General features: G+C 40.5%; 1 protein-coding gene across 1 annotated transcript in view; it reads right to left on the reverse strand.

Moving 5' to 3' along the window:
- BDNF (brain derived neurotrophic factor) overlaps positions 1–15,848 on the reverse strand; it is a 56,071-nt gene extending 40,223 nt beyond the window's left edge. The window contains exon 1 of the mRNA XM_061140106.1: positions 15,726–15,848. The gene's annotated coding sequence lies outside the window, so the exon portion shown is untranslated. The remainder of the gene's footprint in view (positions 1–15,725) is intronic.
- Positions 15,849–16,151: the final 303 nt, after the last annotated feature.

Here is a 16,151-nt window from a genome sequence, read left to right on the forward strand (position 1 = left end):
TACTGAAATACATCCAAATGGGTCAACACCTGTTACAGAAATTATATAACCAGGCATGGCCATTAGTGGCGAACAAAACAAGAAGCACAGTAAGAAAATGTTAGAAGGGCCAAATTAGGAGAGGAGCGCAAGAAGGTCAAAAACTGATCCCATCTGGGAATAATATTTAGCTGGATCAAAAAAAAAAAAAAAGCATAAAAACCATTATGAAACAACTAACTCCCAAACATATGAGAGTCATCAACTTGTAGCCCTCCAAGTTACCAGATTTTCCCTGAGAACATTTAAAAACCAATAGTGAACAATAAATTGGTTTACTTGTTACAATGTTTCTACAAGGATAGTCAGAAGGGACCTGACTGTGGGCTATAGGACAAATGTTGGAACTGACAATGGTAGCTGATTGCTGGTTTTGCAAGAAGAGCCAGGAAGAAAGTTAGCAAGTTTAAACCAAAGCGTTTTAGGACATCGAATCAGGCTGTAAGGAGCAGGTTACCTTATTTTTGAAACCCAACTATTTAGGTTGTGTGATGATGGGAGTGAGAGATTTCTACTTCTAAATTTTATATTCTTCGTGGAGAAAGTTAGCAATATACACAAAAAGATAATTTAGAAAAAAATAATTACTGAACTTCCTAAAGTCATATTTTAAAAACCACACCAAGAATTCGGCCTATTTTTCCATGATTCTGAATCTACACAATGTCTATGGTGAATATTTTTTGGGACAAAGGACTCAAGCACTCTTGTCAAAATCTTCTGGATAACCCAGATCTGATAGGAATAAAGTCCCCAGTGGTACCCATGCAAGGATTAGGTTTTAGATTTGTGTCACATACAGAATCATTTAGAAACCTCTGACACTCTTGATCCTCTTAACTTCAGTTTACTACCTTCGCTTCATAGTTCCATTCACTCAATTGATGAAAACTTTCTGAGCACCTTCTGCCAGACAATGCTCTATGGACTAGCATCCACGCAAATGAGTAAGACACATCTCAGCCCTTCAGCTGCTCAAATTCTACACCAAAGGTTTGTGTTTTAATCCATTGGGCCACATATGAGTTAGTTAAAAGTAGGAAATTATGCTTTGTTTAGTTTTGTTTTCCCTTGCCATGGGTTTACTGTGTAGAAAGATGACCATCAACATGACCCTCGTGGTCAAGGTGTAGCAGTGATGGACAAGAAATTTGCTCCCAAAGCTGAAAGGGCAGCCAGTAGCTGGGGAGGGCCCCTCATGGTTGATCAGTGCCCTAGCCATCTTTGGTTAGCAGTGTTTTACAGAAGGCAGACAAAGGATAAGAAATTAGGGTCGAGTTAGTGATAGAGAGAAAATGAGACATAGCTCAGGAAATTAATTTTTCTAAATATGATTAGGTAGATTTATAAAATGGGCTCCCCAGGTGGCACTAATGGTAAAGAAGCCACCTGCCAATGCAGGAGACACAAGGGTTCAATCCCTAGGTTGGAAAAATCCCCTGGAGGAGGGTATGGTGACTGGCTCCAGTATTCTTTCCTGTCCATGGATCCCATGGACAGAGGAGTTGGCAGGCTACAGTCCATAGAGTCACACAAAATCAGACACCACTGAAGCAATTTAGCATGCACACATGCAGACTTATAAAAAGATAGATCCAGAAGGGATCTTTCAAGATTATCTCCTCTTGCTCACTACTCATAGGCCTATCACAACGGACCAGGAAAATAGACTACACATACTTCTTCTGACGACCTTTCTAAGAATCGAGTCATCATAGTGCTTGGAAGATCCCACTTGTAACATATTTTTGTTCTTGTTGCAATTTATATTTTACTTCATTTCATCCAACCTTAGTGAAGATAGAGACCAGCTGCTTCCTAACCGTCTTGTGTTATTAAGTCACCCCTCAGCTTTTCTCATAGCGAGAAATCAGATCTCACAACCTTTCTTCATAAACTCCAACTTCCAATCCATTAATCAAGTTCCTTGGTCTACCCTGGACCTCCTCCAAGATCTCCATACTCTTCTGAAAATGTAGAGGCCTATATTAGACATGTCTGTGAAATTATCCAGGGCTCAGGAAACATGGGAGTCATGAATTATCTGAACACAGCTGTTGGGAAAAACTAAAAGGAAGATTCAATCAGATTGATGAATCCTTCCCTTGCAACTTGGAGACAGAAGCAGTTGTTTCATAAAAAGATGAGTCTTTATGTCAAAGCTATATATTCTATCCTTAGTTTTCAGATGAAACATTTTTCAAAAGAAACAGATCTTTAATAGGACATTTTGTTTTTATTTATTCTCAGCAAAATTGTTTAAGAACAAGTAATTTTTCTGTTCTCCACTTAATGTCCCAAATTGTAGACCTTTATCTGATAAATTAGGATAGTACTTTCGCAGTCTCAAGTAATTTCTCTCAGAACATAAGGTCTACAAAATACTACATGACTTCTGAACTTTGAACTTTCTCCTAAATTGAACCATGTCTTTTCATTTCATCTGCATTCCAAACCTATCACAATCCAATGTGACCAACTATTCTGGGACTTCTAATTCTTGATAGCCCAGTTGAAGAGCATGAGATTAGCATAAATATCATCCCCACTACTCCCTGTTGTCTGTTTAGGCCATGTTGAAAGAATTCAGTGGTGACTTCAAAATCAATTCAGCAATTCCCAAAAGAAATTAAGCCAGACATGGAATGAAATCAATACTCTAAAAAGAAACTGAGTAGAAATGGGGAACATTTACTTCCCCTTCCTAACATATTTTGGAGAAACTGTCAAGGCACTGTGACCAAAAGATTACTAAGAGCATTTGCTTCTAAAACTTTAGTGTACCAAGAACGGTACCAAGAAGTGCAAAGTCTAGCTGAACCTAAGAAAGAGTGATGGTGATACAGATGGATAAGACAAATATAATAGCTCATAAAACATGAGGACAAAGAGATGGGGTAGAGTGGGAAATGAATGGGGAAAAGCAGAGCCACACATTTAAATTCCAAGATCTCTTCATTATTATTATTATTGTCATTTTAGTTATAGTTACATATATCCTCAAGGAAATTTATTTTTCTCTGCTTGGACTGAAGTCATGACCTGGGAGAGGAGGTGATATCTAAGAGGTGGGGAAAATAGATGCCCAATTTTGGAAGTCAGATTTTGAGTCTATGATACAAATTAAATATATTTCTAGGATGCAAATTCAGCCCACTGTAAGGTTTCCTCAAAACAGACTCCATACTGAATTAGAAAAATGAAGACCCAATTCTTTATTATCAAATTTTATGCTTCTCCCAAATGCAGTAAAATTTTTAGCATTGAGAAGCTTTTATTTCAGAGACATGTTTTCCAGGATGCTTTGAGAAGAATGAGCCAATGCTATCATGCATTCTGGCCTTTTTAGCAAAAAAAAAAAAAAAAGTTCCCAGGATAAATAACTGAAGTTAACTTGCATTGCTCATTGCTTTATGTCTATGATGAATGCTAACTTGAATTACCATTCTCACATAATAAACATATTTTTATGGTATTACAACCAGATTGTGGATGTAGATCATCTTAGAACTACTTTGCAAGCCAAATTTTCATTGCCTTTCATTTTATCTGCACACAAAAACTAATTAAAGTGAGTAAAAATAAGTTGAATTCCATAAAAAAGAATCATGCTAACATGCATGATGCCAATTTATCTCAGAAAATATGTCAAAGTTTGACATATTTTTGACTATTTGCTTGACTAATTAACATTTTTTCTAATCTTACTTTTTGTTACTGTGTTTTTGATAAGTCAAATTGTTATTTATTGATATGATTTTGCCCTCCATTCCTAGGAAAAATTTATAAAGTGTCTAATTTACCCTTCAATGAATTGATAAGAGTACAACTTCAGGACAGTATTTAATAATAAAATTAATCTCGAAAACAGAATTACATGTATAAATGTCATATGAAGTACAAAGAAACAGTCTCAAAGAATACTTCTTTGGAAAATGAGTTAAAAAATAAAGTTTAAATTAGTAAACATTTCCTAGCGTTTTTAAGAAAAAGGATTTTAAGGAATTTTAGAATTTTTTCCTTATTTTTTTGTTGTTTTAAGAAAAATAAATCAATTTTTTGTTTTGCTTTGTTTTCCTAGGGTAAGAGGGGAGTATGCTACAAGAACAAATAAATAAAGCTATTGCCAAACCTCAGATAAAAAGCTAGAACCAACTGAAAACACTGGGAATAATATAAGAGTCAATGAAAACTTGAGGTTTCAATTCATCTTGTCTTAGTTAGTGTCTCAATAATCATAAAGTAACTATGGAGTATTGAAGAAATTTAAAATACTATAATTAGTTTTGTCCTGAAAGGGAAAGTGTTCCTCACTCAGTCATGTCCGACTTTTTGCAAACCATGGATTGAAGCCTGCCAGGCTCCTCTGTCCATGGAATTCTCCATGCAAGAACACTGAAGTGGGTTGCCATTCCCTTCTCTAGGGGATCTTCCTGACCCGGAGATCGAACATGGACATCTTGCATTGCAAACTGATTCTTTACCATCTGAGCCACCAGTAGGATCAATGGAGTATTTAAGAAACTTAAAATATTATAATTAGTTTTGTCCCAACAATTTGAAATTAGGAATGTCTTATTGGAATGTTATTAAGATTTTGTTGATTATGTTTATGTTTAAGAAATCAAGGTATATACACAAAAATCAAGATATTTTGAAAAATCAAGATAATTAAAACCTTGCTCAGGCTATTTATTGTTTTCTTAGGTTTTGATTATTAGAAAATAGAAGAAGTATCATTATTGTATGATGTGATTGTAAGTCCTTCAGTAGTCAAGAGAATTTGGATTCTTGTTTAAACTCTATCACTCTCTGGTCATGTGACCTGGAAAGTCACTTCACCAGCCCAAGCTTGTTCACATCAATACTATCAGTTTCATAGAAATGTTTATTGAATAAGTGGAACAGTTTTAACTACTGTACATCTCAGTCACCTGATCAATGAGGCCAGGACAGTGGGCTATAAGCCCTGGTTGCCAAGTCTAGTGGCACATTCTGACTTTAGCTCAAATGAATACATAATTCAGGTGATTTTAGTGTACTAAGGAAATTTGTGAACTAGATCATCTTTAAGGTACTTTTTTTCCATATGAATTTGAACTGTTTACAGGAACTGTATATCTTTGGTAAACTAAACTTGGAACTCATGTAATTATTTCCCCTAAATTTAGACTCTTGAGCCAAGGTAAGGAGTCATACTCTTCTATATTTTATATTACATAGTTATCTCTGATGAGGTTTTAGGTAGACTTTTTCATACACCAAAATGTCCTTTAATATCATTTTTTCCCCCTGGGCTGGTTTCTTAGCTCTGGGACATATCAAATGTATTGTGAGTTCAGGCCATTCTTCCTTGCATAGATCACAGTGGCAGTGGGATGAGGTTTTTCCATAGCCTCCAGATCCTTGATTCCGTATATGACTTTGGCAACTCTGCAAAGACCACTGACTTGTACTATCTTGGACTTACCAGTTTGCATCCACTCCCTCATTAAAGACCACATCTTTCTAAGAGTTGTTTTCCAGGAGGAAGATGGATGAAATTTATTAAGAAGATGCCCAAGTGGATGTTTAACTCCTTTACCCAGACTACCCTCCAGCTTAGTTTTAGAGTTGCTATCCTGAGTTCTAAGTTGCTGCAAAGATACAAAGGACCCAGACACCAATACTTGGCATTCTCCCAAACGAGATGCTAATTCCAGAGAAGTTCCAAGTTTGGAGTAGGGCTTTGGGAGGAAGAACGTTGAATTGCACAAGAAAAGCCAATAAACATTTTAGTCCCCAGCAGGGACTATAAGCCTTATAATTACGTTTAGGATTGTGCTTGTCAATCCCCTTCTTCTCCATCTCTGTAAACAACATGTTAGCTTTGGAAGTTTGTCATCCACTGGGTTTTTGGAGAAGGCATTCCTCATCACAGCATCTGCAGTGCTATAGCCAGTAACAGTTTGAAAAGGCAAATTTATGAAAAGGCTTCTAAACATACTAAATCCTAATCTAAACAATTTATAACGTTTCTTACTCAATAACTCTCAGAAGTCAACTGACTTGGAACTGCCCTAAACAAGTTAAGAAAAGCGTCAGACATCATCCATGGGGTTCATAAACTAAAGTAAGTGGAAGGAAGAATGTGCAGGTGAAGCGTTCCATGGAGTAGTCTTTCTCTTCAATGACTATATACTTATTTATGGACAATATATACTTATTTCTCTCTTGTTAGTGTTTTAAACATGACAACAATTATAATAAGAACAGCTAAGATTGTGTAGGGACTTACAGATTAGCTTACTGAGTAAGAGAAAGAGCTTCGAATTAGACACACATGGGTTTACTCAAGCTTAACCACTTTTTGACTCTGCTAATTTAGGATAGCTGAGGAATTAAGGGCTGCCTCAGTTTCCTTATCTTTAAAATAGGAATACTAATAATCTCTGCCTAGAAAGATCATTGCAAGAACTCAGCTATGGGAATGTAGAACGCTCATCATGGTGAACTCAACAAATTTAGATTAACTGATCAATTTATTTGATCCTCCCCCACTTTAAGCAGTATCACTTTCTCCATATTATGATTGTGAAAACGGGGTTTCAAAAAGGATAGGGGACAATCAGCAGTTTGAACATTTTTATTAGTTATCAAAGGTTCAATATAATTCTAAAGCAGCATCTGTGGCCACTGATAATGAGATTCTCAGCCATACCAAAGGGTTGTGTTAAAGATCTCTTGACAAAAATGTGTGTGCCAACCTGACAATGGGGAATCCAAGTCTAATCTGTGTGGTAGCTATTCCATAGGGAAGTGTAATATTATAATGGACTCTGGAACTAGAGAACATTAGGTTTGAATTTTAGCTTTTCCATTTAAGATTGGCTATATAATTTGGGGTAAATAAACTCTCTGAGCTCCAGTTTCCTTCTTTATACAACAATATAATCTCTCTCAGAGAATTGCTTTGAGGGTTAAATAATAAATGTCAAATGCAAAGAAAACAACTTAGCACTGGATAAATGCAAAATGAATGCTATCCCATCCCATCATAATTTGCAAGTACTTTCTCATAGGGTAGTAATGACAGAAATGAAGTCTTTATAACCTCTTGAGGTTAGTGAAGCCACACCAGGAATCTGAGGAATGCTCCCTAAGTTAATGACCAGAGTCTGAACTTTTTCTCTTTATCAGTGGAGTGATGGATTTCTAGAGCAGTGAGGGTAGTGTTAGTGGTACTAAAGATAAACCTCAGAGTAACAGGGGCTTCCCTGGTGGCTCAGTGGTAAAGAATCCACCTGCAATGCAGGAACTGTGAGTTAGATCCCTGGGTTGGGAAGATCCCCTGGGAGAGGAAATGGCAACCCACTCCATTATTCTTGCCTGGGAAATCCCATGGACAGAGGGGCCTGGCCGGCTACAGTCCACGGGGTCACAAAAGAGTTGGACATACTAAACAACAACAACAATAGCAAGCTCAGCTGTTAGAAACACGTCTACTACACCTCAGCGGTTTCATTGGCTGGTTCTTTACCCACTTGGCAACTTGTCAAATGGCAGAAGTGAACTTCAAAAGTTTTCTCCAAATGCCAGCTTCCTTTTGCCAGGATGGCACATTCAATGGCTCATACTGAAAGGCAGGGAGAGACTAAACTAACATTTCTGAATCTATGCCATGTTAATAAGTACCCCCTTCCCCAAGTGTTCTATTGTCAAATATGTTTGGGAAATGCTACTCAGTAGTATTTGCCAGACTTTGCCACCAATAGAAATCAGTCACCTTTACACCACATGTCAGTTGTTACAGATATCCCAAAATACACAGAGGCTCATCACTCCTGGAAAACTACAGTATTCACCTTGCTGCTTCATCTTATTTAGTCTTTAAGAAAGCACATATATTGGGCATCTCACTCATAGCTCAGTTGGTAAAGAATCTGCCTGCAGTGCAGGAGACCCAGGTTCAATTCTTGGGTTGGGAAGATCCCCTGGAAAAGGAAATGGCAACTCACTCCAATATTCTTACCTGGAGACTCCCATGGGCAGAGACTGGTAGGCTACAGTCTATGGGGTCACAAGAGTCAGATACGACTAAGCACAGCACAGCATATCTATTGCTATATCATACAATCGACATTTTAAATATTTTTACAACTCTATTTCAATGTAATTGACTTCCTTTGTAATCATATACTTTTAAGTTTTATTCATTTAGAAACATTCTGAGAAGGGTTTATAGGCTTGACCAGACTGCCAAAAGAGTAGAGTCCACAGCACAGAAGTGGTTACCAAGCCCATGTTAATCCAACACACCCCAAGGAGAAGTAAAAGCAAGGCCATTCTCAAACACTGGCTATGGAAGTTGTTGGGGGAGAAAGAAGCCCTTAGTGCAGGAGGAAGGTAAGAGTAGAAGAAATCATTGTTTCCTACCAACATAACCAGAATAGTGATGAGTAAGGATGGTACAGATCTAGCTCAGTGGACAAACAGATGTGAAGATTACCCTCAGACAGGATATATCTATTCAATAACACATCCAGTATTCTAATACTAATGCTGTTTTGGTTTTCTTTTTTATTTCTCTGCTTAAATTTTTCCATGTTCCCTCTCTTTTTTCCCATTCACTTGCCCTGTAATATCCTTTCCCACAGGCTTCAGATGTTTATGGAGCCTTTCTGCAATCCCCCAGTTTAGGTAATTTTTTTCCCCACAGTCACGTTATTACCTAGGGAGAGTAGTAGCTGCTATTGCCCTTGAAGAGGGAGATAAGACAAGTCAGTTCCAACTCCTGCTGGTGCCGATGAGTATGGGGTTTAGCATACTCTGAAGGGATCCTGAATTCCATAACATCATAGCGTGCACTCTGGGCACAAAGATCTCAAAGCATCTTCTTCTGCTGTTACAGGCAATTGATTGGGTTTCCCTTTTCCAGTGTGAGACGGTTTTTGAGTGCATTTAACATTCACTCAGAGGTTAAAAACAGTGTCAAAGTACTTTCTACCTCCTGGGGTGATCCAGAAAATATTCATAAATGGTCAAAAATGCCTCACACAGGCCACAGGTTTCTCCTAGACTGAAGTTAAATTTGGAGGTCACACGCTGCTAAACTGCTGATTTTTAGCAACTCGACTTTTAAGTTTTTTATTTTTAAATTAATACTTTGGAATATATTTTCCCATTTGTCTAAAATAGAATTCGAGAATGATGCGTGTCATCCTGAGTGCATCAGAAGTTATTTTAAATATGGCATCTTTATAAAAGTCAATAGCTGCCTCATCAAAGGGCAATCATGTCCAGTGTGGGTGGCTGTGCCAATTGTTTTTGAACTACTGCAGCGATCTAGCCAATCCCAAGGAATGGCTTGCAGCCTTTCTACACCCACATTTTTCTTAATTATCTCCACCAGGCTGAGTTAGCTGAGGACAGACCTATAGCATTTCCTGGATGTCAAAATGCCCACACACCTTCTGCAATCCTTGGGCTACCAGCTCCCTTTCATGTTTCTCCTGGTTGGTCCATCTAATTACCTATTATCATGTATATATAATGCATTATTCATGAGGCCCAGACAATTTGAGGGTGTAATATCTTTGATTTTAAAAGCAAATGACCTGAAAAATGAGAACTTCTGCTTGCACAAAGCATGTAATTTGTTAGTGAGTCTCTCATCAGCCCATCCCTTTAAAAAATAACCTGCAGAAGTTTGAGATCATCGTTCAGATGAAAACTTTCCAAGTTTGTTTCTCAAAAAAATGATTGGTTCAATATCCAGATTCTTTCTATGCTAGATTCAAATAAGTTGCTTTGATTTTTCATAATGTACTTCCTAACACACAAGTTAAAAATTGGTAACACCCAAAATTATGTATCATCAAAGATCAGGGTGACTTAGGCCTGAGAAATTAGTTAGCCATCATATCACTCAAACTTAGAGCTAAAATGGAACTTAGAGTTTATCCTAAGAACAGCCTCCTTGTTTTCTGTGTAAGGAAATATGGATCAAGGGGGAATGATTGATTTTTCCAGCTACTGGAAATTAGTTGGGAGCAGAGCTTGAACTCAGCCTTTTAATCTACTTCACTGTGTTCTCTTGGAAAAGAAAAGAATCCAGAAGTCTGTCTTCTTCTAGGGAAATTAAAGGACAGATTAGGCCTCTAAGCTGGAAGTCCACCAAGCTAAGTACCTTTTAGTCTTACACACTGCTGAATTTCCAGACTTTAGCATAGTTTCTGGCACATAGTAGATTGTCAGTTAATGCTTACAGAATAAAATTATGAACATTACAGTCTCTATAGAAAACATTCCTCTTGGGCAAATGGAAAATCGCCTGTTAAGCTCATGATCCCCATAAATATCAGAGTATCTACCAAGAGAAGCAAGATCCCAGGCACCCAACACTAGGGTGAAATGCCAGAGGGTTAAAAGAAAACAGGGCTTCCCAGGAGGCTCAGGGGTAAAGAACCTCCTTGCCAATGCAGGAGACCTGGGTTTGATCCCTGGGTCAGGAAGACCCGCTGGAGAAGGAAATGGCAACCCACTCCAGCATTCTTGCCTGGGAAATCCCATGGACAGAGAAGCCTGACGGGCTGCAGTCCATGGGGTTGCAAAAGAGTTGGACTCGACTGGACAACTAAACAACAAGAAAATAAGCCAGCATGAATTCACACATCAGAAATGACCCCTGAGAACCTTCTCAGGCACCAGAGTCTACAACTCGCAAGTAAGAGTCCTTTTTTTCTTCAGCTCTTCTTATTCTCTGTGTTGTTTTGGGGGGGAATTAGTGACTGTTCCTTAGACAATGTGTCAACCCTAGAAATATCCCTGCCTTCTTTAAGCCTCCAATTATGGGAGAGTGAAAGAATGGCTTAGGAAGAAAAGGTCATAGACTGGCAAAAACTTTTCATTAGGCCTACAGAATTGTGGGAATGATTTGTAGATAACTTTTTCCCCCTTTTAAATTAAAGAAATCAAAACAGGAGCAAATAATGCCTACAAGCCCCTCAGATGCCAGAGTGGGGTTTGAGGCAGCATGGGCTGGAGAGCTTAAAGTGTGGTCCTTGAAATCTGAAGAAAGATTCTGAGTCAGTCTTTCCCTCTTACTGGCAATGTGCTCTTGGGAAACCCTGAACCTGAGGTTCCTCATTTGTGAAAGGTGATTGATAATTCCTACCCTTCCCTCCTGGCTGAGATCAGATTAGGAAACCTGTGAAGAAATTTCAAACTGCTATGTGAGTGTAAAGTATTATTACTAGCAGATACAAATAAAGTCTGCATTATATAGAATTCGTTATAGAACTCCTTTAGAATGTTAGAAAAAAGGGGAAAAGTCAATCTGAACTTTAGAAAACTCAGAATGAACACTCCAAAAATTATCAAATGACAACGGAGGCAGGGATAAAGATTTGACATTTTGATTTTTGCACCCTGGTGTTTTGGGGTATTAGTCTTTAGGGACTATGTGTTTCTCTCAAGACACACTTGTTCAAGCAGTAGCTTTAACATCCAAAGTAAAAGAAGATTTAATATTTTTGAAATTATAGCCACTCTTTGGCCAAAGAGGAGAGAAAATTTCTTTTTATTGTTTAGGAATTTAATCTTTCTCCCCTTAAAAGTAACAGCCCCTCTTCCCATTTCCATAGGATTCAATATTGGTAAGCTCTCACTAAATGTTAATGTTTATTGTTATTTATTAAATGCCACAAAGTATCCCTTACATGGATCATGGCATGTAAATTTAAGAGACTCACCGCTTGTTAAATTCTCTAGAAACACACAAACACACCCATACACACAAGTGCACACACACACACATACACACAGCAGTAGCAGATCAGCAGAGAAAGACACCAGCCAAAGAAAGATAATTTGAGATACTTCTGAGGTAGCAGTTGTAAAATTAAAATAGGCAACTCATTAAATTATCCATAGAGTGAAAAGAAAGCTACAAAAATAGATATTTTTCTGGCAAGTCAGTGCTTTTTAGAACAAATTTAGTTTTAAGCAGAATCTTAAAATCAGATTATATCAGTTCATATTCACCAGAATCAGTTAAATGGTTAGATTAGCTTTTCCTAATTAAAGAAAAGGATTAGCTTTCCTGGCTTTTGATAGAAGTATATTTAATAAAAACTATGTTCAGTTAGACATCATTTTAACTGACATATTGTAAGCAGTTTGATTAAATGAATGTTATTTGAGCAAGTTGGAGCCTCGTCCCTAAATCACAGAATTAAAAATAAAAATCCTTTGTAAGTCATGCCACAGTGATGATTTTTTCCTCATTTCTATTTGCTGGTTTTTGTGGCTTATTATCTATTTTGTGGTCATCCAGGCCTTTGCCTCTCATATTGCCTGATCCTGGAATGTTGTTTCTTACTTAGCTTCCCCTAGAGGACAGGCCAGGAAAAGGAAAGAAACTAAATTCACTAGCTTCTCCTCTTATTAAGAATATAGATTACAGATTCGATAGGGAAAGAGTCTGGCAAATGAACAAAGAAGCATATGAATTTTGATTTTAGATCTTTTAAAGGTATTCTTTCCAACTTACACTGATAGGCAATTTTACAAACAAAATTTTGTAAGCCAACAAAAACTTCCTTTTAATATCCCATTTACTGCCTTACCATATACATTAGATGATATTTAAAAATAACTAGCACTCTGGTTGAAATGAAAATTCTGTATACAGAGAATGACATAGTGATACCTCCCCCTTATGGAGTGTCTTCTTCCCAGTTTGCAAAGCTCTTTCAGACATTCTCTTCTATCCTCCAAAAATTGCTGTGTTGTAGGTCTTACTATAATGACACTGAAAAAGCTACAGGCAAAATGAATATATTTTCATTTGAATCAATACTGATATATTCCATTGGGGGAGCTAGACCAAGCTAAAGTCTCACACACAGAAATATTAACATGCAAGACCAGGGGGCACAAAAGTAGGCTAGTTAACTGTTCATTTCTTTTAAGGTCAAAAAAACCCCTTTCCTCTTTCTTCCCCTCTCCTTTTTAACACCTAATGTTCTCTCTAGTTTCAAACAGGACAGTTGAAATTTCTTGCGTTCGTACTCTATGTAAATACACATAAACAGTGACGATCAGGTGCACTATTCTTAAAGTGATATTCATTTTCACAACACCAGGCGAAACCATTTCACCTACAAGTCAAGGATATGTACGTGAGTGCGTGTGAGAGAGGATGACGTGACACTTTTGAGGTTTAAGTTATTAAAGATCTCGAGGTTACAAGAATTAGGTAAGCATTTTCCCTCCTTGTCTCCCGAAGACTCGAAATCTACAATTTTCTCCATTTGACTGTCAGATAAATTGGCAAGTCGACTAAAAGGATAATATTCCCTTAACGGTGCATTCATTTGAAGCCCTAGCAACTGTATTAGGCAGCAGCGAGTATTCGCCAGCAAGGCATTTCGAGGAGACAGGGAACTCTGCAATTTAGAGTGACAGATGATTTTTTTCTCATCCATCAAACCGCCTCAAAATGTCACAATATTTACACCTCTTCCTTGGTGAATTAGAATCCAGAGACAGGCAGACGAGGAAAAAAAAAAAAAAATGCCGACCGGTTGCCTCTTGATTTGGGGAAAAGCAAGTGTTGCACCTTTAAATTCTGCCCCTCCATTCCCCGTTTCCCCCCCCCTCTCGGGATTTTGCAATAAATCTCCCAGTTCTGCGTTCAGCCCTGCAGATCCGTATTTAAAACAGCACCATCTGGGAAGGGTGGGCGGCGACGGTGATGCGGACTCCTTGGAGTTCCTTTGCAGCACGCTTGGAATTGCATCAGACTGATCAGAAATCCCCCCGCCCCCAAGCCCAGCCCCTCCCGCCTTGTTCCCCTCCCAGCCCCTCCCCTCCCCTCCCTGCGCGTAGATCCGACTGAGAAAATGACTGGATCTCGGAACAATCTGTGCCCCATTCGCTGCAGGCTTGCTCCGTAAACCCTGCCCAACGCTCCCTTTGTGTGCGTAGCAGCCTATCACCGTCATCTGATCCTAGTGCCTGGTTTTTATTTTTTTTCCTTCTAAATCGCCACAATATCCTCGCGTTGCCTATGAATCCATTCTTTTCACCTGAGCAGAGTTGGAATTCTTTCCTTTTCGTTCGCTATAACAGTCCAGTGAGTTTCGGAAATAGGTTTTCCCCTACGCTCCCCCACCCCCACCCCAAACCTTGTCTCTTAATTAAAGAGGGCTGATCCAGGAAGGAGGAGTCCAGAACGCACAAGCCCTGGGGTGAAAATTACCACCCGGCTCGGCCCGGAGGCCGGAACAAAGGGCCCGGAAAGGGGGTAGGTTGAGGGTCGTAGGAGTGTGGAGAGGATGGTGGCTCCTGCGCAGGGGCGCGCAAGTCCCTGGACTCCCAGAGGGGAGGCAGGACAACGCTGTCGCGCGCTCCGGCCGCTCTCGGTCCCCCTGGGACCGAGGAGGGGAGGTGGAAAGGAAGACTGGGAGGCTCGGAGCCGCTTTGATCACCCCCGCCCCCTGGCCCACCCGGGCGGCGGCGAGCGGGCCGCCCTCCACACGCGCCTCCGGGTGCAACCTCGCGGCGGCTGGGCGGTCTGTGCACCCAGCTGATTGGTGGCTGGGTCCAGCCGCCGCGCGGAGCTACTCGTGCTCTCCTCCACCTCCTCCAGCCGCCCAGACCCCATTCCCCGGCCCGCTCCCTGGCTCTTCGGCCCGTAAAGGACCTCTCCTCCCAAGTAGAGGCCCCCTTTTCCTTAGTTACCCCGACTGACTCGGACCTGGGCTCAGAGAGGCATCCAGTCCGGCGGGGGAGCGGAGCGCGATCTCGGAGGCTCCCCTTCCCTTGAGAAAGCGGGAGCCCTCTAAGCCAGCACCCGAAACTCGTCGGGAGGGAGGAAAGATGGCAAGGGGGGGGAAAAAAAAAAACAAAACACAGAAACATCCAGCCAGGCGCGAGGGCGACGGAGGGAAAGAGAAAAAGGAAGGGACGGAGGCAGGAGGAGGGGGCGGGGTGAAGGAGGGGGGGGGGCGGGAAGGAGGGAGGGGGATAGAGAGGGAGGGAGGGATACAGAGAGAATGAATCCTTCTGCCTAGAAGAGCTGAAATTACCTTGATGCATTTTGTCTTGGAGATTTAGCTTTACCTCCGACCCTCTCCCAACCTCCACCGCCCCTTTCCTCACCGCACACCACCTCCACCGCCTAATTCTAAATGGTACAAAGTCAAAATTTAGGAAATCGAATGTTGGGTAAAAGCTTCATAATTAGTAATGAACCTACTGTACACACACACACTCACACACATACACACACATACACACACACCGGCAGAGAACGGAAAAGAAGGAGATGAAGGGGAGAAAAAGAGAGAGAAATCTTACATTTGAATCAGACATTTGCAGGTCCAAGTTAACTAAACTCATTATATCCGCAGGAAAACTGAGCTTCCCCACCCCCCTTCTCGCTTTACCCCAAGGCTCTCACCTAGGGCAATTCAAACTGGGCAAATACCAAGAAACAACCCCCCTCTCATACTCTCCTTCTACTTCCTCCCCTCCACCGCGCGTCCTCTCGGGAAGATCGAGTATCAAAATAGCTCAAAAATTGGGGTTGCAGGGGGTCCCCGCCCCGGTGCTTACCTTCTTTGCGGCTTACACCACCCCGGTGGCTAGATCCTGGAGATAAACACTTGCATTTCCCAAAGTTAACCCAGTATACCAACCCGGAGCTTGCCAAGAGTCTATTCCAGCCTACACCGCTAGGAAGCCAACTTCAGCGAGCTCAATGAGGGGACCAAACTGGGGCTCGCTTTCCAAACGCTCCGCTCCAAAATATGACTCTCTCTCCAGCCCCGATCTCAGTGTGAGCCGAACCTCCGAAAAGACGCTTCTTAAGGGCGACACAGGGCTGGCTTACTGCGGGGCCGAGACAGCTACCTGGGGTACCACCACCTAAGACAAATCCGTTGGCTCTGTCCAAGGTGCTGAATGGGCTCGTATCTCCAGGATTACACACCCGGCGCGGCGGGAGGAAAAGACTAAAAAATCTGTAATTAAGTGATATTTGATATTGCTCTAGACGGTTTCTTCCACTTCCTTACGTTTTGTCACGTGCGGGTGGCTTTGCCAAAGCCATCCTGTTAATAGTT

This window comes from Dama dama, chromosome 1 (genome assembly GCF_033118175.1).
Source record: "Dama dama isolate Ldn47 chromosome 1, ASM3311817v1, whole genome shotgun sequence".
NCBI classification, from domain to species: domain Eukaryota; kingdom Metazoa; phylum Chordata; class Mammalia; order Artiodactyla; family Cervidae; genus Dama; species Dama dama.